The 25,018-nt window shown below is 41.1% G+C and overlaps 1 protein-coding gene across 7 annotated transcripts in view; it reads left to right on the top strand.

Moving 5' to 3' along the window:
• Positions 1-25,018, top strand: part of NCALD (neurocalcin delta) — a 454,184-nt gene that overhangs the window by 7,504 nt on the left and 421,662 nt on the right. For 2 of the 7 annotated variants that reach the window (XM_063669003.1, XM_063669001.1), the window contains exon 1: positions 1,467-1,537. The exons of 4 other annotated variants lie outside the window; for them this stretch is intronic. The gene's annotated coding sequence lies outside the window, so the exon portion shown is untranslated. Of the gene's footprint in view, positions 1-1,466; positions 1,538-20,381; positions 20,616-25,018 lie in introns of those variants that run through there. One more of the 7 variants, XM_054498376.2, reaches the window with a different exon arrangement.

Raw genomic sequence — 25,018 nt, 5'->3', positions numbered from 1 at the left:
GGTCATATTCGCTGGTTCCAGGGGTTAAAGCTTGGTTATGGCCAGGCCCGGTGACTCATGTCTGTAATCCCAGCACCTTGGGAGGCCGAGGCAGGAGGACTGCTTGAGCCCAGGAGTTTGAGAACAGCCTGGCCAACAAGGTGAGACCCCATCTCTACAAAAACAAATAAATAAATAAAAATAAAAGAAAAAAAAATTAGGCCTCTTGGCATGCACCTGTGGTTCCAGCTACTCGGGAGGCTGAGGTAGGAGAATCTCTTGGGCCTGGGAGGTGGAGGCGGCAGTGAGCCATGTTGATGCCACTGCACTCCAGCCTGGGTGACAGAGCGATACCTTGTCTCAAAACAACACCACCACCACCCCACAAAAAAAAACCCAAAAAAGTCTTGGACACTTGGACATATCTTTTTTGGGGGGTCACCACCATTCAACCCACGACAGAGCTCAGTAGTTAGGATACATGGCAACTATTGATTCTCTGACTCTGTTTTGGTGCCCCTAGATTTGATTTACTGCCTGGATTCTAGGTTCCTTGACACAGTAGACGTTTTCTTTTATTATTATTATTATTATTATTATACTTTAAGTTCTACGGTACATGTGCACAATGTGCAGGTTTGTTACATATGTATACATGTGCCATGTTGGTGTGCTGCACCCATTAACTCGTCATTTACATTAGGTATATTTCCTAATGCTATCCCTCCCCACTCCCCCGACCCCACGACAGGCCCTGGTGTGTGATGTTCCCTTTCCAACACAGTAGAGGTTTTCTAAATGCTTTTGATTTGATCATTTGAAATTTTATTCTAACTTTAAACAACAAAATAAACAAACACTTAAAATCTACCATCTGTTACTTCTGAAATAAAGGGGTGAATGAAAGAGGCTGTCAGAAGCCAGTTTGATCCCTGTCTCAGCTAAATGTTTTCTGGGCTTCGCTTTGCTGGATGGCATTGAAGGAAATGAATGGGGAAAAGAGCTGCCACTGGTCCTGTTCGGGCTTCTCACCTGATGCTTTCCCAGATGCTTTTAGAAATATTTCCCAGATGCTTTTAGAAATATAATTTCTCAGAGGAAGGCTAAGGATGCTGGAACCTTTCAGGAAAGGGAAGCAGAAGCAGCAGAGACTCAAGTCTCTAAGCCCATGCTTCAGGAAGCATCCGCTACAAATATTGTTTGTGGATACCATTGACCCATCTGCGGGTCTTTTATTTATGTATTTTCAATAGTGAGCCCCAACGTAGGGCCTGTGTACATCGGGCACATAAGGCAAGGCTTTGGCAATGGCCTGGAGAATTCGATGATTGTAGCCCATCAAATGAGGTGTATCAGAAAAGTCCACTCCAGGGCATCAATTATTCAGTTTTATTGTCTGCATTGATCACATTAACTGGGGAAGAGCCAAAATCCATTCAGTCTGTGCTGTGGAGAAGCAGTTGTAATTAAGGTCTGTTTCTCTCTAGGGGGCAGCTTATTTTGGTTTCTCAGCTGCTTTACAGTTTGACTTCAAAAGAGAGGAAGGAAAGAAAAAAAGGTAAAATGCCCGTTCATGTTACCATGTTACCTATTCTAGTGTATCATTGTTACTCTGGTTAATATTAACTTTGGATCCTTTTGCTTTAACAGAGTATCAGAATACTGTGATGCTTACAGAATTTAGTCTCACTACCTGAAGAAAAGGTTTGCCCTGCAGGGGACCAGCTACATAGTTTGTGGGGCTCACGGCAAAATGAAAGTGTGGGAACTTTGTTTAAAAAAATTAAGAATTTGAAGATGGTGCTAGTGGAAGATTAATGCCAGCGTGGAGCCCTGCTGAGCATGGGGCCTGTGTGATGGCACAGGTCACGTGCCCATGAAACCGGCCCTGGCTTTGTATATATGCCGAGAATGGTGTCCTTTTGCCTACCTGGCCCTTTAACTCCCAAAGAGTGACCAGGCCAGTTTCCTCTGCCTTGGTTGGAGCACAGCTCTTTTGTAGGACAAGGGCAGTAAGCGGCCTGGATATCTCCTGTTGGCCCTTCCATGTCCCTGGCTCCCTTCTCCATCTGGCTCCATGCCCCAAGAGGCGATCTTTACCACTGGCGTCAATGGCCATCTTTTCTTCTCACTTCTGGTATAATTTGGCCAGAAATCAGCAGGAGACGGGAGGGTGGGAGGAGGGTGAGGTAGGGTATTTATTCCCCTGTCCCTCCACTGGGTTGCAAGCTGCAGCCTGGTGTGTGTGTGCTAAAGACCACAGCGCCTGCCAGCTGTCCTCTCCAAATCACCACCCTCTTTGGGTTCCTTCAGCCACTTCCTCCCCTCATGCCTTCAGGCCTAGGGTGGTCATGGCTTCCTGCTATTACTAGCCTTAGAGTCCTGCATCATCCTTCATTGCTTTCCTGAACCCCTGTATGACTTTCTTCTCAATAGCCTCTTCAGTAGGACTCCTCCATAGGATTCAAGAGCAGCCTCTTTAGTTTTCTGGTTGGGCTTTAACTGATTTAGTAACCCTTGGACAGAGTTTGGCCACAGCTTGCTCTTCTGCAGGGCAGAAAGAGAGAAGCTGATGGCTGTGATAACAAGTGACTCTGCTGGGCCAGCTCCTGGTAGGGATGGGTGATCAGAAGGCAGTACCTCCACATCTACAGTGGTGGAGAATGTATGTTTGAGAGCTAGACATTTGAATTCTCTGGCCTGACTTTGGGGAAGTCATCTCATCCATAAAGTGAGCAAATGACAGCCCTTCACTTACAGGGCTGTTTTGAGCACGAAGCAAGATCACGTGGGCATCATGCTTGTCATAGTGCCTGGCACACAGGAAGTGCTCGAGAAGCATTGTTGCTTTTAGCATTAGTTCCACGGAGTGACCCCCTCGAGGGGATACACTCGCTACTCTTCTCTGATCTGAACTAAGGCACTGACAGCCTAGACTACACCAGTGATTACCAAGTTTTCACTGATTCACGGTTGTTTGGGGTGCTATTTCTGTCTTTTCAACTAGATTGTTCTGAAATTGTTCTTATCTTATATACCTTTTCAAAAACGAATAGAAGTGCCCAATCCAGTAGGTAGCACATCATAACTGGCCAAGAAATGTTTCTTGGCTAAATATAAGACGACTACATAATTTATTGTTCACATCGGGACATTTTTGAGAGTGAAAGGGGAGGACTTTCCAGTAATTACAGCAAAACAGCAGGCACAAATGGGGACTGTCCTAGGCAATCCAGGTAAAGAAACATAGTTATTCTACTTAAGTGGGACTTAAGGCAGTTTTCAAAATACGTTTTTAAAATTTGCCAGCCTACCATATTTTGTATTCATCTGCCTTTGGTTTATGAGATAAAAACATGAGACTTGAAAAACACAGGCAAAAATATGTTTAACACTCCTAATAGATTCTTGGCCTGAATTTGAGGCAATGGGCCAGGGCCTCTTATCAGATAGAGACCTACTTTTATGCTTTGTTACCCTACTTTACACTAGGTACCTATTTATAAACTTTCTTCTGTGTCTGCTTTTAAAAAAGATAATCTCCTAATTAATTATTGTCTTTCTTGCTATAGTGATCATTTATGCTCGAAAGATGGCAAAAATAGATTTATATACATACGTTTTTTGGAACATCTTTGTCTTTGTATTTCCGGTTGCCTGGGTGACATTTCCAAGAGAATATGTGCTAATCTGCTATTACTGAAACAGAGATAAGGTGGAAACTATTTTTAGGCCTGTCTATACCTTTCCTTTTCTCCCCTAGACCATTTAATTGGTTTATTTTTTTCTGTTTCCATTGCCTGAAGGGCATGCATAGCTTCTGTCTTAGTCCATTTTGCATTGCTATAATGGAATAAGTGAGACTGGGTAATTTATAAAGAAGAAAGGTTTATTTGGCTCGTAATTCTGATGTCTGTAAAAATTCAAGATTGGGCATCTGGTGAGAGCCTCAGGCTGCTTCCATTCATGATGGAAAGTGAAGAGGAGCTGGCATGTGCAGAGATCACATGGCCAGAGAGAAAGCAAGGGGAGGGGGAGGTGCCAGGCTCTTAATAATCAGCTCTCCACTGAACTAATAGAGTTAGAACTCACTTACCTCCCTCCTCCACCCAGGGAGGGCATTAATCTATTCATGAGGCACCCACCCCCACGACCCAAGCCCCTTCCATTAAGTCCCACCTCCAACAATGGGGATCAGATTTCAACATAAGATTTGGTGGAGACAAACAACCATATTTAAACTATAGCAACTTCTTTCCTGTAGTTCTAATTTGGGGACTGGATAACTTTTTTGAAAACTGATGTAGTCATTCAGTATCTTTTTCATTCACAATAGCTAAATGTGTATTGATAGCCAATTTGGTTAGTTGATAACAATTTTTTTTATCACAGTTTGTCTAAAACAAGCTTAGGCAAGGGATATTTTTGGTATAAAAAAAGAATGTGGAGGCAATCTGTAGTTCTCTGGTGGGAAAAGTACATCCCTTCTGGAGCTGGATTAATCCGGTTTTGGTCTTAGTATTGCCACTTATTAGCTGCAAGGCCCCTGGAGCTTGTATCTTCAGGTGACAATGGAAGCAATAATAGTACCTGCCTTATGGGGTTACTGTGAAGGTTGAGAGGGTTAAGTAGAATAATACATGCAAGGAGAAGGTGCAGCATCTCACGAATAGAAGTGCTGATGCTGCTGTTCTTAATATCAGAGGTACAGGTGCACCCTACCTTTCAGAAAATAATCTCATACAAGTTATCACAAATATTTGAATTTCCTAAAGAGATAAATTAGGGAGATCATTAGTTTCTTTACTAAAATGTTTTTGTTTTTATAAACATTTCAGAGAATTTCTTTCAGTGGTGAACATCCTTGGGTGTGTTTATAGTAATATTGAAATTAAAAAGTTCTAATTTACCCCAGCAGTTTTAGGCACATAACTGTAGTGTTATCACCCATAATTCAAATGTTCAAAGGCAGCCAGGGTTAATATTTGGGGTCTTTTCTTCCCCTATTTTTACGTAAAGATTTTTGTGAAGATGTATGTATCATTTATGTGTGATACATAACTGTAGTGTTATGTAAGAGATTGTGAACATTTATTTGACTGTTGCATGTGCTTGGAGGGGAGATATTTAGCCTAATTCCAATATTTGAGATAGGGCCTTAAATACTGCAGTTTAGAGATCCGAGATGAGTAATTTGGATTATATGGCAAGTTTGAGAGGAGAGATGGACTTTAATGTGTTGTTATTTAATACTGTTTAATATTGGGGTGTTGCTCTGGCTGGGGTTCCTTTGGCTCTCACTCTTTTGCATTGTTATTGTATTTTTAAAGGCAGATTGCTGCACCATTGCTCTGGAGTTTGTCTTGCTGCCCTTGAGGATAGGGGAAGGAGAGAGGAAGCAACACTCAGACACACATGTGCACACCACACACACACACACACACACACACGTCTCTTTAGACATATGATCTAAATTTTCTCAGTTGTTGAACGTGGAGGCTGGGGATGTGGGAAGTCAGTGATGTTGAGTTCCCACCGCCTCACCCTTTGGAAGACATGATGACCATTTCCATGCCAGGCCAAAGGACAAGCAGTGAGAACCAGAAGTCCATTCTAGCCTCTGAAGTTTCTTGGGAAAGCAACAGGAAGACATTTAAAGAATATGTTCCCTGGACCTTTGGTGCTGTTCCCTCTGTGTCATTGTCCTCACAATGATCAAAGTAAGATATTATAAAATAAAATAAAATAGGCACAATATAGAAAATTAGAAGAAGAAAGAATCACTCTTATTCCAAATATTCAAAGGCATCCTGGAGTATTATCATTACTTAACGTAGAGATTTTTTTCTTAGTTATGTAGTCATATTTATCTATTTTTTTAAATTATTTTTTTCATTTAACCATATGTCCCAAACATTTTATCTTTTATTCTGCAATCTTTGTAGACAATGTTTTATTGCATATATAATATTTCATTGAATGGATTATACCTCAGTTTACTTAGTCATTCCATTTTTGGTCATTTGGTCAACATTTTATTATACATTTTTTGCTATTATTATTTCTGTACAATAACCTTTTTCTCCATTTAACATTATATCCTAGGCTATAGTTTTAATGAATTTAATAGATTGAAGGTTTGAACATTTAAAAAGTCTTAACACATTTTTAGCAAAAGCCAATTTACTTTTCCGAATGGGTTAGAGCAATTCATGTAGTGAGACTGTGTCGATTTCATCTTCTTTTACCATGCCTTGACCATCGTCACTTCAAAATACTTCCACTAACTAATCTAAGTGCCCAGCCTAGTAGGTAGCACATCATAACTGGCCAAGAAATATTTCTTGGCTGAATCTAGGGTGACTACATAATTTATTGTTCACATCAGGACAGTTTCGAGAGTGAAAGTGGAGTGCTTTCTAATAATTACAGCAAAGCAACAGGCAGAAATAGGGACTGTCCTAAACAATCCAAAATACTTTCTTTTCATTTGTATTTCTTTGATGACTAGTGAGGCTGAACATTTATTTTTTATATTATTATATACTAGTTGCATTTCTTCTCTTCCTAATTTTCAGTTACATGTTCTTTACCATTCGAAGTTTTTCATATTAGTTAAAATAAAAAAATTTTCCTTCAAATTTTAAAAGTAATATATGGTTGTGATAACAAAAGAAGCAATTCAGGACAAAGATCTACAAAGAAAAAGCTCTGATGGCTCATTTCTTCTCTCAGGGAGCCAGTGTTAAAGGTCTGGGTGTTTCCCTACCTTTCTCCTCAAGGAGACCTTTACAAGATCTGGGTGTAATTCAGATGAAATATTATATATGCAATAAAACATTGTCTACAAAGATTGCAGAATAAAAGACAAAATGTTTGGGACATATGGTTAAATGAAAAAATAATTAAAAAAATAGATAAATATGACTACATAACTAAGAAAAAAATCTCTATATTAAGTAATAATAATAAATACTCCAGGATGCCTTTGAATATTTGGAATAAGAGTGATTCTTTCTTCTTTCTAATTTTCTATATTGTGCATATTTTATTTTATTTTATAATATCTTGTATTTGTGTGTGCACACAAATACACTTCATTTCAAAGATACAAAGGGGGCTTGATATTATGAGTCATAGTATACATATTATTCTGTAACTTGCTTTATTTTTTGCTTAAAATATATATTGTGGACATAAGATCTTTATCATAATAAAATATCTTTGGCACATTTGTTACAAATATTTCCCCAAATATTAGTATATCACTTGCCCATTTGACATAGTTTGACATTGGCGAGTGGGCAAATGTTTCCCTGAAATTTATTCCACTGACGGGACAGGCTGCTCTGTGCTTTTACAGGGTTTGCTACTCAGCTCTGCTGTCTGCTGGTTTTAAAAAATTCTTAACTTTCAAAAAAATCATTATTTAATCTGACTATAATTTATTTTTGTGTAGGATGAGGAGGAAATAAGGGGCCAAACTGATTGCTTTTCTCCTTTAACTTACTGACGAATTGTCCCATCACCCTTTATAGAATGAGGCTTAAAAAAAAAAACAACCTTTCATTTCCATAAAGCAAGTTATCCCTTTTATGTGTACATTTTTTTTTTTCAGCTATAAACTAGTGGTACCATAATCAGGAGAGTATTTTTCTAAGGGAGGGAAGAATTTGCATTTACCTGGAATTAGGTAGTTACACTGAGAATAACCTGATTTCTCAGGCCCCAGATCTTTGCCTTGAACTTGAATATCAGGATGCCATGGGAGTGTGCGGTCTGAGAAGCTCAGAGTGCTTCTGCTAACGATTTCACATTTTCATCGCTCCTGCGTTGCTGTGAGGTAGGAGGGCCACAAATACGATCTCATTTTACAGGGGACGAGGCTGAGCCAATCTCAATGATTCACGCATGGTTATTCCTGCTTTCCAATCCAATAGTTCATTATTTTATGTAATTCTGTCTGTTTTTGTGGTCGTCCTTCTGATTCCCTTTCTTAGTGATAAATCTGTGTTTGAAACTTTAATCTTGGTTGGCTACTTTGATCACTATGAGGAGAATCTCAAAAAGGCGGCTCTTCCAGGAGCATTATTATTATTCCTATTTAACAAACATTTATTGTGAATCTGCTCTGTCCAAGGCACTATGTCAGATATGGGAAATACAAGGTGAAAAAAACACTTTTCCTCTCCTTGAAGAATTTACTAATTACTTTAGTATTGTTGTAGCTCCTGCTATTGTCCTTAGACTTTACAAAAGGATATCAATATTTTGTGTTGCATCTACTCAGCTGCCTTGATTGCAATGACGGAGGATGTTTTCTGTCCAGCAAGTCTCATGAGTGCATTGCGTGCTGTTTCCTATTCAGAGAACTACTGTGAGGCATTTAAAACACCTGAGGACTTGACCGGTGCATAGTTTATAAGCTCAAATGGTCTTAGAGATCTTCAGTGTCAGTGTCCTCTGTTTCTAAATAACTACACTTTTTGGCCCCAACTTCTCTTCCTTTGGGCGTTTAGGTTACTCGACTGGTCAACCAGGATCTAAAAATAAACCTAGAAACTTTGAGAGTATTTTTCCCCCCTTGGCTGATTGATGTGTGTTTTTGTGTATGCCAAACTGTGCTGTGTAACTATTTACTTTTGCATTATGTATAGCACTTAGCAACCCACAGTGGAAATGAAAGCTAAGAGCACAGGCAGTCCCCAGCTGAGGCGGGGGAGCTGGCCTGCCCAACTCTCAGCCAAGTCTCCTTCCCTCCCCCATCCTGTACCTTGCTGGCCTCTAGTTCCTGCTTTTTGCCTTCTCTGCTGGCGGCCAAGTGGGGACCAGGAGCAGGGGCAGGAAGGGCCCCTCCTGCCCCTACTCTTGCCCGTTGAGATTTCCCTCTGCAGGTCAGTGTGGGTGGGGTGAGGGGAAGGACACAGGCCTTGGCCACCACTGGCGTCTTGGCATTGGTGACAGTCCTGTAGGGTCAGAGGCACTGAGACGCTATGTCTTATTTGGAATTCTAAATACATTTCCATAAAAGAAGGACACAAGTTGTGGCAGGACCCTCAAGACAAAACTATGTGACTTTTCAGGAACGCTTTCTTTAGGGTGACATAAGTCAGTGCTTACAATGTTGCTGTTAGAGGAGAATACATTCTAAATTCTAAACATTTCAGGTTAGAAAGAAACTTAGGACACAATCAGCTTGTAACTCAAGGGACTGTCTCTAAAGTCAAAAATTGGCTTATTCCCACATGAGAATGTCCCTTTACTTGGGACTTAGGAGTGTGCTCAATGAGCTCAGCCCTTCTTTCCTTAGCCCTCTTCTGTAGCTGTAAGAATACTTTAGTTCTCTGATTTTTAGAGTAGCAATTATACTAAAAAGTTCATACCTTGATTTTACCAGAAGGGTGGGGGAAAGGCCTTGAGGAATATAGATTTAATTCCTTGATTATTGCCTTTTAGAAAAGAATGCAAAACAAAATATATCAGGGCCATCGTTAAAGACTCTTACTTTTTTCCTTAAGAAATTCAAATTTGTTCCTTTTTAGGACTCTCGTGTGCCTCTTATTCATAATGCATTTTGGGGAACAGATTTGAAGAATATTTCTATGTGTATATATATATATATATATATGTACACACATATATAGGCTGTGGATAAATAATTTTTTAAGTTAAAAAGTTTCTTTGAAAGTTGATTTATATCATCTCCCTTTAGTAAAATCAGTTTGTGTTTTTTTTAAGGGCTGGAAAGCATATATCAGCAGTTCAGAATGATTAAATAGTACTTACTTGGAAAGGGACAAAGTCTGTGAACTTACTTGTGTGGTTTTCACAGAAGGGGACAAAGCAGTAGAAGAATAAAAACCCTCCAGCCTCAGGTGAATTTTCTTTCCAACCTCAGAAGGGGTGGGCCCACTTGATACAGGAAGCATCATAGGAGAGTGGTTTGAGTAATAAAAGAAAGCTTATGGATTGGGCTTAGCTGTTGTCTACATACCGAAAGACAGAATGGTCTATAGAAACTCTCCTAATTCCACAGCCTCTGCATTTTTTTGCAGAGTGTATGCATTACACATAGGAAACCTCCCCTACAAGAACAAGGAGCTGCAGAAATAGCTAGAGCTATAGACTGCAATTTAAGAGGAGGCTAAGCTTCCAGCAGTTGCAGACAAAGAGAGAAGTCTTAGAGGCTGTCATGTCAGCCCTGGTATATGAAATTAACCAGCCCTGAAGGTTCAGTGCAGGACCCTAGAGGATCAGGGCACACTGCAGGATAAGGATGAGAACAGGGATGTGTCCACACATCCGAGACACTTTCCTGTGCTACTCACAGCTGTAGTATATGTATATATACATATACATATACATATATATATGCTAATAGTTTTACACGTATTGTGTAAAAATATGTTTATACTTAACCATTTAGAAAATTGTTGTTCTGCCAGGTGTGGTGGCTCACGCCTATAATCCCAGCACTTTGGGAGGCTGAGGCTGGAGGATCACATGAGGTCAGAAGTTTGAGACCAGCCTGGCCAACATGGTGAAACCCCCCCTACTAAAAATACCAAAAAAATTAGCCAGGCATGGTGGTGCACACCTGTAATTCCAGCTACTTGGGAGGCGGAGGCGGGAGAATTGTTTGAACCTGGGAAGCAGAAGTTGCACTGAGCCGAGATTGCGCCACTGCACTCCAGCCTGGTTGACAGCGTGAGACTCCGTCTCAAAAAAAAAAAATTGTTGTTCTAGATGTGCCCTCTTGGTGGTAAAGGACTAGGATGTCACTCAAACTAATTTGAGTAACAGGGGTTCTTGTAGCAATGACTACTACTCTCATTGATTCAGACCTCACTATGTCAGACACTGTTCCGAGTATATTATCTCACGGAATCTTCTCGCCCATCCTGGGAGGTAGTGTGTTATTATTCTCATTTTACTATGGAGGAGCAGGCATAGAGGATGTTCTCTAAGGCAGGTGTGTGCGAAGTGGGAGTCAGGAGTCGCACCCCGGAGGTCACTCTGGAGCCATGATTTCTAACCACTATTCTAGACCTGTTCCTGGAAAAGATTCCATGACAGTGAATCAAAGTACAGCTGGGCCTCATGGGGTTCAAAACAAGGGACTGGAAAATCGGGAATGGAGCCATTTTCTTTCTCAGAGGTCATGTGGTCTCTGCTCAATTAGCCCCTCTTCTTCTCTGCTATCTTGTTTCTTTATCTTACATGTGGCCCCTGAAGGGTCAACCAAACCCATAAGGCTGTACCATGAGACTTCAATTTCCCTCAGCATCGCCTGGCATAAATTTATAAGCAAGAGATTCCTATTAGTCCAGCTCACTGAGTCAGGCAACACAAGCTGTTGGAGCCCGGGCAGCAAAATAATTACCTGCCTTTGTGTTGCTGTTTATCTTAGTTTCATTGGTGGCCATTTCCCTGAGGAGGGGATTCTGGGAAAGGCAGTGCACACTGGAATGGGAAGTAGTTCATAGCAAGAAATTAACATCTCTGGTACAAACTCATTGTATACTTTGATAAACATTTTTGTTATCTTTACAAAGTTTCAACTTAAAATAATCTATCTGCATCTATGTCTATACAGTCTATATCTCTTTAGGTTACAAATGATAGAAACCTGATTCAAAGGGGCTTAGAAAAAAAATCAAATTAATTGGTTTGTCTAATTGTAAAGGCAAAGGCTTGCCTGGATCAAGGTCTCAAGCAATATTATCAGAAATCTATCTCTTGGCTCTGTGTTCCTCTGGATTGATTTTATCCTCAGGCACATCCTCTCTACATTATATCGAGATACCATCAGAAGCTCCAGGCTTATCTGTTCACTGAACAATTCCAGCAGAGAGCTTCTCTTTCCCCATAGTTACTGCAAAGTTCCCAGGTTTGATTCTCATTGCCCTGAATTGGTTTCATGCCTATCGCTCAACCAAACATGGCAGCCAAGCTGATTGGTCAGGCCTGGGTCATTGTCCATCCCTGGGAAGGGGTTAAATCTCCTTCCACTCCCCACACATGCATTGAAGCACATGGACTGGGAATGGGGGAGTGTGGTCTCCCGTGACAATTGACATGTTAGTACCACAAGAAATGGGAAGGGATATTACTGTCCATGCAAAAACAACCCACATCACTACTGAACATTTGCAGGTCTGTTACAAATAACTGGACAGCTGTAATAAAGGTTTTGGGGCCCAGGAAAAGCAGACTGGACCACAGGCTTATTCTTATGTGACAAATTTAAAGACCTAGGAAATCCAAAGTGCAGGGCTGGGCCTACATCCTCTGTGGTTTTTTTAGGTTATAATTCGAAAGATGATGATATTAAGTCAAAGAAAATGGTTATTGGATTTGCAACTTTTTGAGAAAGCCAATCACAGGATAGTTTTGTCTTTACTTTTTGATCAAGTAGAAGGGTAAGACTTGAAGGGCTCTTGCTAGGTGCCCCCTATTTGAGATCTAAGCTGTTCTGGCATTAAAATGACTTTGGTAAATTACATACAGGCTTTGTGTAAACCTTCACAGTGCCTAGGATTTAAAACCCAGTTTATTTAGCTAATGATTAAAATCCCCAGTTTATATATCAATGATCTTAATACTCACTGGGAAATAATTGCTTGGTTTTTAACTATATAATCAGGAACTAAGTATATAATCAGGGACTTGAAGTCTTGTGGAGGTTAAACCAGCAAGTCTTCACACTTGCGGATATAGTTTGAGTCTACGTGACCTCAGATGTTCAGTAGCAGTTTGTGTGTATGTGTTTGTATGTGTTTGCGTGTGTGTATTTGTAGATATAACTTTGTACTAACAGAATTGCCATATCTCTTTGCTTACTCCACGTGCTACAATGATCCCAGATGTCCATTGAAACAAATTATCAGCTTATTTTGCCTATCAAATTTTTCAGGCAGTTGCCTTTTCACTTATTTAAAAATTTGTATTTAAGGGATTTAAAAAGTCCCCTCATATGCCAAAATGTTTCTCTTCTGTTGATTTTCATGTAATGTTGACTTTCATATTTAACAATTGTTATTTCTTTGTATGCTGTTTTGAGGTTTTTCAATTGCAAACAACAGTGAGATAGGCATTGAGGGGGTCAGAGTGCCTCCCAGCTACTCTAGAGGCTGAGGCAGTAGGATTGCTTGAGCTCATGAGGTCAAGGCTGCAGTGAGCTGTGACTGTACCACCGCCTTCCATGCTGAGTGGCATAGTGAGACCATGTCTCAAAAAAAAAAAAAAAAAAAAGAAAGAAAAGAGACGAAAAGAAAACAAAAACAACCAACATGGGCTCTAGGGTCTGACTGCCTGGGTTTGAATCCTGGTGGTGTCTTGCTAGCTGCGTCACTATGGGCAAGTTACTTAACCCTCCTGAGCCTTTATCTCTAATAGTTTTATATAATTTTCCTAACACTGTGTGGTATGGACTGTCAGTATTTTCTTTTAAGAGAGAATTGGGTGTTAGGGAAATTATATAAAACTATTAGAACTTTGCCCATCCTGTAGTAAGCAAGCACTCACTAGGTGTTAACTATTAATAGGATTTGAACAGGCAGAGAAAGGGGTAGAGTGTGTTTAGGGAGAAGAGAGGTGGCAATCGTTGGCAACGACAGTAGAGGGGAGGGAAGGCACAGGGACAGCCGGGAGATTGGCGTGGAGCTGAGTCCACCAAGGTTCCTTTCCTCTGAGTCTGTATTTTCCAAAGAGTCTCCCCTTACTCATCTGGTTTCCCCGAAAGGACTTCAAAGCCCAAAAGAAGCATATCCGGATCCACCTGACAATATGTTTCCCAGGATACTCAAGTAAAGTGGCCTTCTGGTTTATCAATCAGTGTCTCGAGCATTTAGTTGGCATGAGTTGGTCCCCTAGGGTCTCATCACCCCCGAGTGAACTGATAAAATCAAATTCCTGCATGTGCAGAGCTGAGGACCAGGCCTTGGACCTGTAGTGACCCCTGAGGGGCACAAGAATTGTGAGGCCCAGCTGGAAACCGAGAGCTCACCCACCTCTCTCTCTCTCCTCTCCCTTGATCTTGCCATTAAACTTTCATAAATGCAACGAACTGCATCCCAGACATCCGGTGGGATTGGGCAGAGCCTGGTGTGCAGAAGGAGGAGTTCAGGCAGTGCTTCTGCAGTGGAGGAAGAGCACTCGCTGCTGCTGAGGCAATGGGCAGTGCAGCGGGGCTGGGGAGTCATGCCTGGGAAGCTGGGCTCCGGGTTCTGCTCCCTTTTTCCACTTGCTAGGTGCCTTTGGAAAAATCCCTTAACTGAGCCTCAGATACCTCATCTGTGCAATAAATACCAAATCTGAAGGCAGAAGACTGCTCCATGTCCTCTGGTGTCCCTGCCAGCTCTGACGCATGTGCCTTAACAAGGGTACCCCAGCTACAGTTAGGGATATTAGGGCACGAAATGTTTCCTCCCCGTGGAACTTAAGGGGAGCTACAGGGTAGTTTCTGCCTTCGTCTCTGCGCTAATTGCTTCACGTTTGCTTTCCTTGTTGCCCTATTTGAAATGTAAGCTGTGTTGTTGGGTGGAGCGTTAATTGTGAGAGGAGGATGGACACAATTTTTTTTTGTATTACCTACTGTGCCCATCACAATTCTGAGCATTGAAAAGGTGCTCAATATACGTTTGTTAAAATGAATTGAATATTATTGCTAGCAATCAATGAATTACATCACATTCTTACTCAAAAGACATTATTTGCTTCATTTACAGTATAGCAATAATAAGAAAAACACTACAAATAAAATTGATTATTTTGAAGAATAGAGGATGAGTTTTAAGAGCTATGAGTTCTGTTTCAGAGTTGCATTTACTTAGTTACAACTCATGTTAGTTTGTTATAAGATGCTTTATTATTTATAAGTCATTCTCCCATCCCCAGCTTCAACTCCATAAGATAGAAAATTAAAACATTGATTTTGTTTTAAAATTCAGGCTCCCACACAGCCCCATTTGTAAGAGTGAGAGGTGTTAATACTGCTAAGTTGCCCTTCATGTAATTTGGATAAATGCTGCTCACATCTTTATTATTCTGCCCTTTCTTCAAAGGGGCATTCATTTCTAGTCTGAAACTAATGTGGGAATCTATTACACTGGTCAATAAATGAACAGCCTGTTCTTATACATACAAGAATTCCAAAGGCTCTCATTTTAGCCACACAAAAGAGAAACAAAACACACACATAAAACACCCAATTTCCACTTGTTCAAAGCTTCCGAGAATAAGGTTATGGTTGCGATATATTCCTAGGCCTTCCTTTGTGAATGCATAGGCCAGCAACACAATCTGGAAATAATTCCCCGCACAAGCTAATACTGTTAGGACTTGGCTTTCTGCCCTGGATCCAGGGTAGCCTTCATATATAGAGGGCTGTTAATTCACCACTAGACCAGGTGTCAGCTAAAAGCCTGCAGACACCCTTTATTTGACTTGCAGTGTTTTAAAGACTTTTTAAAATTGGTTGCTAACTTAAAAAAAAGAGGATATTTTATAAAAATGCAGATTTCAGGCTTCTCCTGAAAAATCATAATATCCGCATATAATACTGGGTCCAGTTCCTGCCTGAGAGCAATCGGAGAGCTGAGTGATGCGTGTTCTCTTTAGAGAGGATGCGTGCGCACCGGTCCTCACCCTTCTGTCTGTCACACATCCTGACTGGCTTCACGTGCCCACATGTCTGCCTGCTCGTTTAAGCATTTTTGAGGGTTTTTGTTGCTGGTCATTGTATAAAATATACATAACATAAAATTTACCATTTTAACCATTTTTAAATGTACAGTTCAGTGGCATTAAGTACATTCACATTATTGTGCAACCATCACCACCGTCCATCTCCAGAACTTCTTCATCTTCCCCAACTCAAACTCTGTAACTTACCATCAAACAACAACTCCCCACTTCCTCCTCCCCACAGCCCCTGGCGACCACCATTCTGCTCTATGAATTTGACTACTCTAGGCACCTCATATAAATGAAATCATACAATATTTGTCCTTCTATGACTGGCTTATTTCACTTACCATAATGTCCTCAAGGTTCACCCATGTTATAGCATGTGTCAGAATTTCCTTCCTCTTTAAGGTTGAATAATGTCTCACTGTATGTATATACCACGTTTTGTTTATCCACTCATCTGTTGATGAACGTTTGGGTTCCTTCCACCTATTGGCTAATGTGAATAATGCTGCTGTGAACATGTGTGTAAACTCTCTGAGTCCCTCAAGCATTTATGTTTCTTGACGATTTTCTCAACAATTTCCCAGCTCTGCTTTTGTAACTCCAGCTTTTGTTTCTCTCACTGGTGCCCCAAAGCCTAAACATTCCAGGACTTCAGCTTAAATAATTAACTTTTGAGGAAGCATTGAAAAACATTGGAAAAGACATCTCATGAAAATGACTTGGATTCTTTAAAATTGTTAAAAGTAGTTGCTGTGGGATTTTCAAGATTTAATGTCACATTAATAAAAGAATCTGGATATAACATTTTGTGATTTATTCCTCCTTGAGTTTAGTTATGAAAAGCTCCTATTTGAGGAAGAAATTTGCAATATATTTGATTGTCTTGATCGGAACAAAACTTGTTCATCTTGGTTTGTGTGCTATGTATGCTAAAGAGGCCTTTTGTTTTAAGTGTTGATAAGTGAGGAATATGAAAATAATTTAGGTTTTATTTCCAAATTTTCACGTTGCATTAAGCTAGGAAAAGTGTGATTTTTTTCAGTGAGTATTAAATGGAAAGGACAAAATACAGTTTTTGCTCTTTGTTTTCAGAGACTGCTATTTGTTTTTGTTTTTCTTTTCTTTTTTTTCTTTTTTTTTTCTTCTTCTTCTTGTTTTTTTTTTTTTTGAGACAGAGTCTTTCTCTGTCTTGCTCTGTTGTCCAGGCTGGAGTGCAGTGGCGCGATCTCAGCTCACTGCAACCTCTGTCTCCTGGGTTCAAGTGATTCTCCTGCCTCAGCTTCCTGAGTAGCTGGGATTACAAGTATGCACCGCTTTGGTAATTTTTTTGGTAACTTTAGTAGAGATAGGGGTTTTTTTTGGTAATTTTAGTAGAGATGGGGTTTCACCATGTTGGCCAGGCTAGTCTCAAACTCCTGACCTCAGGCAATCTATCCACCTTGGCCTCCGAAAATGCTGGGATTACAGGTATGAGCCACCATGCCCGGCCGAGAGATTGCTATTTCTGATTTTTTTTTTTTTATTAATGACAACATCAACCTAAATGTCATTATCTGACAGAAGTACATGGCAATTCAACTTTATTATTATGGGAACAAAATCTTGATGTCAAGATTCAAGGATCAATTGTGTATCTTGATATGAGCATATTATTTCTTGATAAGGACTTGGCTCTCCCTGTTTACTTATGTTAAAATGAATACATTTACATTTCAAGACATGTAGGGGAAATCCCTGAAGTTAAGATCTAACATTCTTGTCTCATTAAAGTGTGTTGTACTTTGGAATGTTCTTTTCCACCTGCTCCCCATTCTCTAAAGATACTGTTAGTGACTGTGTGAAGGAATTCTTTCCCTTGACAAGTCTTTGGTGCCTTGGACTATTGGTGTAGCATGGATTAGTAAAGGAGGCCATTTTTACTACTCAGGACTGTTTTGTTTGCAAGAAACAGATATCTAACTCAAATTGCTTAGACAAAATAGCTTGGATAACTGAACATTCCAGAGATGGAATTCAGATCCATTTGGATCAAGGTATACAAAGAATGTTAGGAACCTGTCTTTCTCACACTTTCTACCTCCCATCTCTGCTTTCATCTGTGTTGACCGAATTCTCAGTTGGTTCTCTCCAATATGGAAGCCAGCATGGCCATCAACAGCTCCAGGTTCACAACACCCTCACAATTAACAAGCTTAGAAAAAAGAAAAAAACTTGTATAGTAGCTCTGACAAAATTACCAGTGAGAGATGAAGTCAGTGTTGGGTTACATGCTCATCCCTGAGCCAATCACTGTGGCAGGGGATGAGTATCATAATTGGCCAAACCTAGTTCATGTGGCCATCATGGTACAAGAAACTGAGGAGTGGCTGGTTAAATTCCAAGTGTTTGGGAGGGCAGGGTCTGGTGCCCTCCCTCCTCATAGGGAGGGCAGGGTCTGATGTCCGAACAAGAAAAAAGGTGCTTCAAAACTCTCTTAGGGGAAAGACCAGTTTTATTCATCCTTGTTTCTTTTAGGGTGAGTGACACAAGGCCTGCCAAAGTTGCTCAATTATGGTTGCTGATTAAATGAATGTATAAGGAGTGATTGAAGAGAGTTTAATTGAAGAATTATTTCTATGGGGTCAGCAAGGTTAAGGGAAACCAGCGAGGGATGATGAAGCCCCCAGGGCCAGCAACTTGGGAAGCTGTTAGAATCCTCAGGCCAAAAGAGGCCAGGGGGAATAGTTCCTTGAGAAAGGATTAGCTGGAGAGGGAAGACTGGCAGGGGCTGAGCCTGGGGTTAGAGGAATGCACCATTGTCAAACTGGGGCCTGGTGAGGAGGAAATGGGGAGGATAAATACCCCAATTGCTCTCTCATCCCACCCTCCACCCTCTGCGGTCCTTCCCATTACCTCAGCCCTTCTAGAAGCCAGAGGGTAAGGGGACATAGTTAATTTAGCACATGAAGATCAGTCTCCAGGGATCTGGATGGGGAACTGGAGGTCATCCCAATCTTCTTTCTCACTCTCAGTTCTCTTTTGACTTAGTCCTAAAGCATATCTTGGATGTATTCACGCCCCACCCACCACCTTTCATACCCAAACACAGACTATACTTATTTTACTGCCTCATGCCACATGCCCTTTGCAGGGGCACAGAGATGGCTGTGCAGGAAGTGCCGTGCACATTGTGTGAATGGCGTCTTCTGAAACTGTCCGATTCACAGCGTGTGCTGTGGCCTGGCGTTTGCATTGCGTTGTGATTTGTGTTGGCTGCTGGTGAGGGTGGGAGAGTTCAAGGAAATAAGAAACAGAGATAGGGTGAAGGCTTGTCATGTCATAATTTAAAATTAGGAAATAATGGCCTGTTTAGTTCCAGGGGTGAAACTCTGATTTCTCAGGTTATCAGACAGATGCTGTCAGAGCAGAGAGCTGGAAGACCAAGGTTTCAGTGCTAAAGATGATGAAATCAGTTCATGAGAGTCTTGTATAAGGAGGTACTTTTGAAAAGAGGTTATTGATGATTGCCAGAGAGGGATGCTAACAAGTAAGCAATATCCAGCTTCATGGAGGCATCCAGAACTGCTGGCCTTGGCCTTCATGACCCACGCAACTTCTGATGAAACAGCATCTACATGTCTCACCGGGAAGGGATCTGGAATAAATATCTTATGATGAGCCACAGAGCAAGCCACGCAGCACAAAGCCAAAAGCAAGAAATAATACGGTCATCATGCACTTAAGCACCCGCGTGGTTGGAACTGGGTGTGGGGGCCTTTGGTTGTGAGTAAGGACCCTGGCTCACAGGCTTGTTGTACAGATGCATGAAATAATAGGTGGAAAATGCTCACAGACTATCAAGTGCAGTGTGAATGTTAGATGCCATGAATGCACTGATTCTTTGTCTTTCACTATTTTTTTTTTTCTCCTGTGCTAGTTCCTCTGTGGTTCCTAACTGTTAGTCTCACTTTTTAAAAATGTTTAGGCTGTGGGACTTAGTTAGGTAAGCGAATACTATGAAATGTAGGTAAGCTATCCGGTAACTGGTGGTTTTCTTAAATCTCTAACGTACATGACTTCTGGTGATGCTCATGTTTTCAGGGCTGTAATTGTATTTCCCAGAAGTCATCCACTATGTTTAGTATCTTTCCCCGTAAAATTCATGTGTTGAAGTCTTAGGCCCCCAGTACCTCAGAATGTGACTATATTTGAAGATAGGGTCTTTAAAGAGGTAATTAAGGTAAAATGAGGTCATCTTGTTACCAGTGGAGGGTGTCCAGGTTCTTGGCGTTTTGAACAAATAATTGGACAAAATGCACAAAGCAGGGAAAGAATGAAGCGACAAAAGCAGAGATTTATTGAAAACAAAAGCACACTCTACAGGGTGGGAGTGGACCCCAGCACAGGGGCTCAAGAGCCCGGATACAGAATCTTCTTGGGTCCAAATACCCTCTAGGGGTTTCCCATTGACCACTTGGTGCTCACCTCATGTAAATGAAGTGGTGGCCCGCCATCAGTCTAATTGGTTGCAGAAAGCAACCAACCAGAGGCAGAAGTGAAGTTCCAAAGGTCACACTCTTATGCAAATGTCTGATTGGTTACAAAAATCAACCAATCAGAGGTACTTTCAATTTCCCATCTGCTGTGCAGAAAAGGTGGGGGTTTGCAAAGGGAGTAGTCTCTGGTCCTTTTGTTACTTAGGCTGGTAAGTTAGGATTTTCCTTTCAATTCAGTTCTAGGAAGTCAGCATGAAATGGTCTTAGGTTCCCTGCCTCCAGACCCTATTTTCCTGCCTCAATCCTGGTGGACCCTAATCCAATACTGGTGTCCTTATCGGAAGAGGAGATTAGGACACAGATACACACAGGGGAGACAACGTGAAGACACAGGGAGAGGAAGGCCACCTACAGTCAAGAGAGAGGCCTTAGAAGAAACCAACCCTGTGGTCATGAGAAGCCAGTGTGAGTGCTCTTGAAAACTGATCTTTGCTCTTCAGCCTGCTGGTCTTGTTTTAGCCTCATCCCTTGGACCAGTATTTACCCTATAAGATTCTTCTTTGAATTTACCTTTTGGATCTTTGGATCAGTTTCCTGCCTTTTAGTGCCTGCTCACGTGACCATGCTCTTCATTATTAGAGGCTGGGGAGATTCCTGGGATGCAGGACCTTTAGGGCTAAACCTGGGATGTTCCTAGGTAAGCTGGAATGAGTTGTTCACCTTGATAAGAGAGAAGCTTTGGCAAGATTTATTTATTTCAGCTTACTGGCTTTGTTGAAAGGTGACTAGTCTAACAGGATGTTATAACTATTGTTACAATTATTGTCTTTGAAATGTTTATACACATACATTTAGAAACTGTTTTGAAATGGGTGCTTCCACCATGAGGTAAGCCAAATAATGAAAAAACCATCTTCAGATACCTTTCACTTCCATTATCTCCTACTTAGTTTCATTTTAACAAGAATACTGTCTTGGCTTGGGTATGTATTATTAATAATTTCATACATTTCAGGGTGTACATGTTGAGTAATTATCTCCCCAATGCTTCTAAGCATTTGCGTCAGTTAACTGAACCTTTTAATGAACCCACTAACAATGTCCTTGGCATTGTATAAAATATAAAATCGGGGCCAGTCCCTAGTCAATGGGTTTTAGCTGGTCTGAGCCTAACAGATGCTCAAAATCAAAACACAGGTCCAAGTTGGTTTACCTTTTATGGCCTCATTTTGGGCAATTGGAAAAAAATGAGGTGTTCAGTTCTTTAGATCAAGTAATGAGGGCTCCTGCCTCACCATCAGAACACGTGTTCTTTATTCACATCTCACTGGCCCAGCTCGGTTCTTTAGCACAAGCCACCCACCACATGTGGTCCTGCCTCCCTCACTCCATCTGCCACCCTCTATCTCTCGCACCCTTCTCAGTGTCTTCCTGGATGGGGCAGGAGGAAGTACTGGACACATTCCCAGCTCCATTTGACCATAGTACCACCCCCATATCATGTGACATGGGCCTCACTTTATGCTCAACAAAACATACATTATTGCTAAAGCCAAGGCAGGCCGAAGCCCAAGCTAACTTCTCTGTTAGTTTTCCAGAGCTACTGCAACAAATTAGAACAAATTGAGTGGCATAAAACAACAGAATTGTATTCCCTTACAGTTCTCTGGAGGTTAGAAGCCTGCAATCAAGATGCCAGCTGGGCCCTGTTCCCTCCAATGGCTCTAGGGGAGACTCTTCTCTTGCATCTCCCTAGCTTCTGGTGGTTTCCAGCAATCCTTTGTGTTCCCTGTCGTGTGGACACATCACTCCAATCTCTGTCTCCATCTTCCTATGACATTCTTATCTCTGTGTGTCTGGGTCCAGATTTCCCTTTTATAAGGACACCAATCATTGAATGAGAGACTTCCCTGATCCAGTATGAACCCGTCTTAATTGATTACATCTATCAGGACTTTCTTTCCAAATAAGATCACATTTACAGGTACTAGGGGTTAGGACTTTGGAAGATAAAATTCAGCCCATAAGAATATCTTACTGTAAATCCTATGAAGAAGAGCATTTGCTCATTAATAGGACTAAGTGAGATCTCAGCCACACACTCAAGATACTAACAGTCGCTGGCTTTGAAGCAGAATGGAGTAGTGGAAATAGTACAGGATGTGGAGGCAGATGTGTTTAAATCCCAGCCTTAGTACTTGTTTGAGAGACCTTAGGTAGATCACTTCCCTTTTCTGGTCCTCAGTTTCCTTATTTATAAAATGAGTACAGTATCTACCTTACAGAGCTATTGGGAGGTTCACATAAGATGATTTATACAAAGCATCTGGTACAGTGCCTTGTACAGACTAAGTGCTCATTTAATGCTATTTCCTACTTCCCTTTTAAATTGAGCTGATTTCATGTAAATAAAGTTGCAAATTTCGCAATATTCTTAATAGAATTTAGAAGTAAAAGCTCTCTGGCTAATATTGAGGTTATTAGCCAGTCTGAACATCATCTAAGTTTTGTATTTGAAGAGTGATCCTTTTGGAGTGTGATTGATGATTTTGGATATACAATAGGAAATGCCTTTCATCATGAAGGGGGTAGTGAAATGTCAATCGCTGGATACTTTATAGGTAATAAAATACCCTGGCTCATTTATAAATAATTGCCTTAGGGATGTGATTGTAATTGATTAACCCTGATGAATTCTTGCCACTCTGGGCTCATCTATCTCATCTTCAGGAACTTGTAGGGTATTAAGGTATTTAAGGGCAGAGTTTGTTTCTTTTCATTAACTGTCACATCAGTTAGGAATTGTGTTTGACTTCAGGGTAGAGAGCTGACTTCAGTGGCTCAAAAGCACAAGGATTTGTTTTATTTGCTCTTAGAAAAAATACTGGCAGGTAGTAAGACCAAGGAATGTATGGCTATGTTTTGGTCACTGGGGACCCAGGAAACTTGTGGTTTTCTGTTCCATTTTTACTGCATATTTTTGTTCTTAAGACAGGCTTATAGTCCAAGATGGCTTTTGGAGCTCAAGCCAATGTTCCAGGTAGAAAGATGGAGAAAAGAAGAAAGAGGCAAAGGGCCATCCCTCCCAGCTGAGTCAATCCTCTTGAGGATCTTTACCCAAAGCCTACCTTCTGTTTTTGCTTTATTTGTTTTTTAATCTTACCAACCATACTTACCTTTAAGGAAAACTGAGGGAATGTAAATATTTTTAGCTGGGCACTTTGCTACTCAATAATGTAGATAGGAGAGAAGGGATATGTTGGCAGCTAGCAATCTCTGAGTCAGTTCTCATAATGCATTTGATAACCCCCTTCATGATGAAAAGCATTTCCTACTGTCTAATCAAACTACTATTCACACCCCAAAACAGTCACTCTTAAAGAACAAAAAGAGTAGTTCTTTCTAGAGCACCTAGGATAGTTCTTTAATTCATCAGCGTTTAGTGAAGTCATTCATTTATACAACAAATGGTGACTTTTTTTTTTTTGTTTGGAGACAGGGTCTCACTCTGTTGCTCTGGCTGGAGTGCAGTGGTGTGATCATAGCTCATTGCAGCCTCAACCTCACTGGGCTCAGGTGATCCTCCCTCCTCAGCCTCCTGAGAAGCTGGATCTACAGGTGTAAATAGTGACTTTTGTGTGCCTACTAAATATCTGGCAATGTACAAAGCTCTACAGTTAGAGCAATGAGGGAGACATAGTCCCTGCTCTGATATAGTTATAGTCCAGTGGAGGAGTAGAGGTGCATAAGTCAAAGAAGCACGTGAAGACATAAAAAATTCCTATTGTGATAACCAGGAATGATGTGAGAGGTGCGAAAAATGGAACTGTCTTAATTGTAGAGCTAAGGAAGGCTGCTGACTCCACGGATGAGTTGGGATTTGATGGATAGGTAGGAAATAACTAGTTGAAGGAGATGTGTGGGTAAATAGCATTCCAGTAATTCCCGGCATTCCAGGAAGAAGGAATAGTACAAAGGGAAGGTCAATGTGGGAGGAGCATGGAAAAAGGCTGTTGCTGTGACTGGAGCATAGGGAGCAAGAGGAAGCACATTATGAAATGAGGCAGGGACCAGACATATGGGGATATGATAGGCATATTAAGGACTTCAGTCTTCCTTCCAAGAGCAGTGGGAAGCCACTGAGTTTTAAGGTGGGGGTGTTACCAGAAAGGAGTCCCAATCCAGACCGCAAGAGAGGGTTCTTAGATCTCACACAAGAAAGAATTCAGGGCGAGTCCACGGAGTAAAGTGAAAAACAAGTTTATTAGGAAAGTAAAGGAATAAAGAATGGCTACTCCATAGGCAGAGCAGCATCGAGGGCTGCTGGCTGCACATTTTTTATGGTTATTTCTTGATTATATGCTAAATAAAGGGTGGATCATTCATGCCTCCCCTTTGTAGACCACACAGAGTAAGTTCCTGATGTTGCCATGGCATTTGTAAACTGTCATGGCACTGGTTGGAGGGTAGCAGTGAGGACGACCAGGTCACTCTCATCACCATCTTGGTTTTGGCCAGCTTTTTTACTGCAATCCATTTTATCAGCAATGTTTTTATGACCTGTATCTTGTGCTGACCTCCTATCTCATCCTGTGACTTAAAATGCTTTAACAATCTGGGATTGCAGCCCAGTAGGTCTCAGCCTCATTTTACCCAGCCCCTATTCAAGATGAATTTGCTCTGGTACCAATACCTCTGACATTTTCCCCCTCCCTTTTATAAGAGAACCCTTAATCCTGAGAGTTGTAAAGGGACAAAGATTCATCTTCTGTAACTTCTTCAGGCTGAATAGGGGCGATGATATTCCTGCCTAACTATTAGGGTCTCTTGTGTTCAGGGTAGAGAGGAGCTCAGTCAGAAAGCATCAG

This window comes from Pongo pygmaeus, chromosome 7 (genome assembly GCF_028885625.2).
Source record: "Pongo pygmaeus isolate AG05252 chromosome 7, NHGRI_mPonPyg2-v2.0_pri, whole genome shotgun sequence".
Classification (NCBI taxonomy): domain Eukaryota; kingdom Metazoa; phylum Chordata; class Mammalia; order Primates; family Hominidae; genus Pongo; species Pongo pygmaeus.
This window is presented reverse-complemented; position numbering and strand designations above follow the sequence as displayed.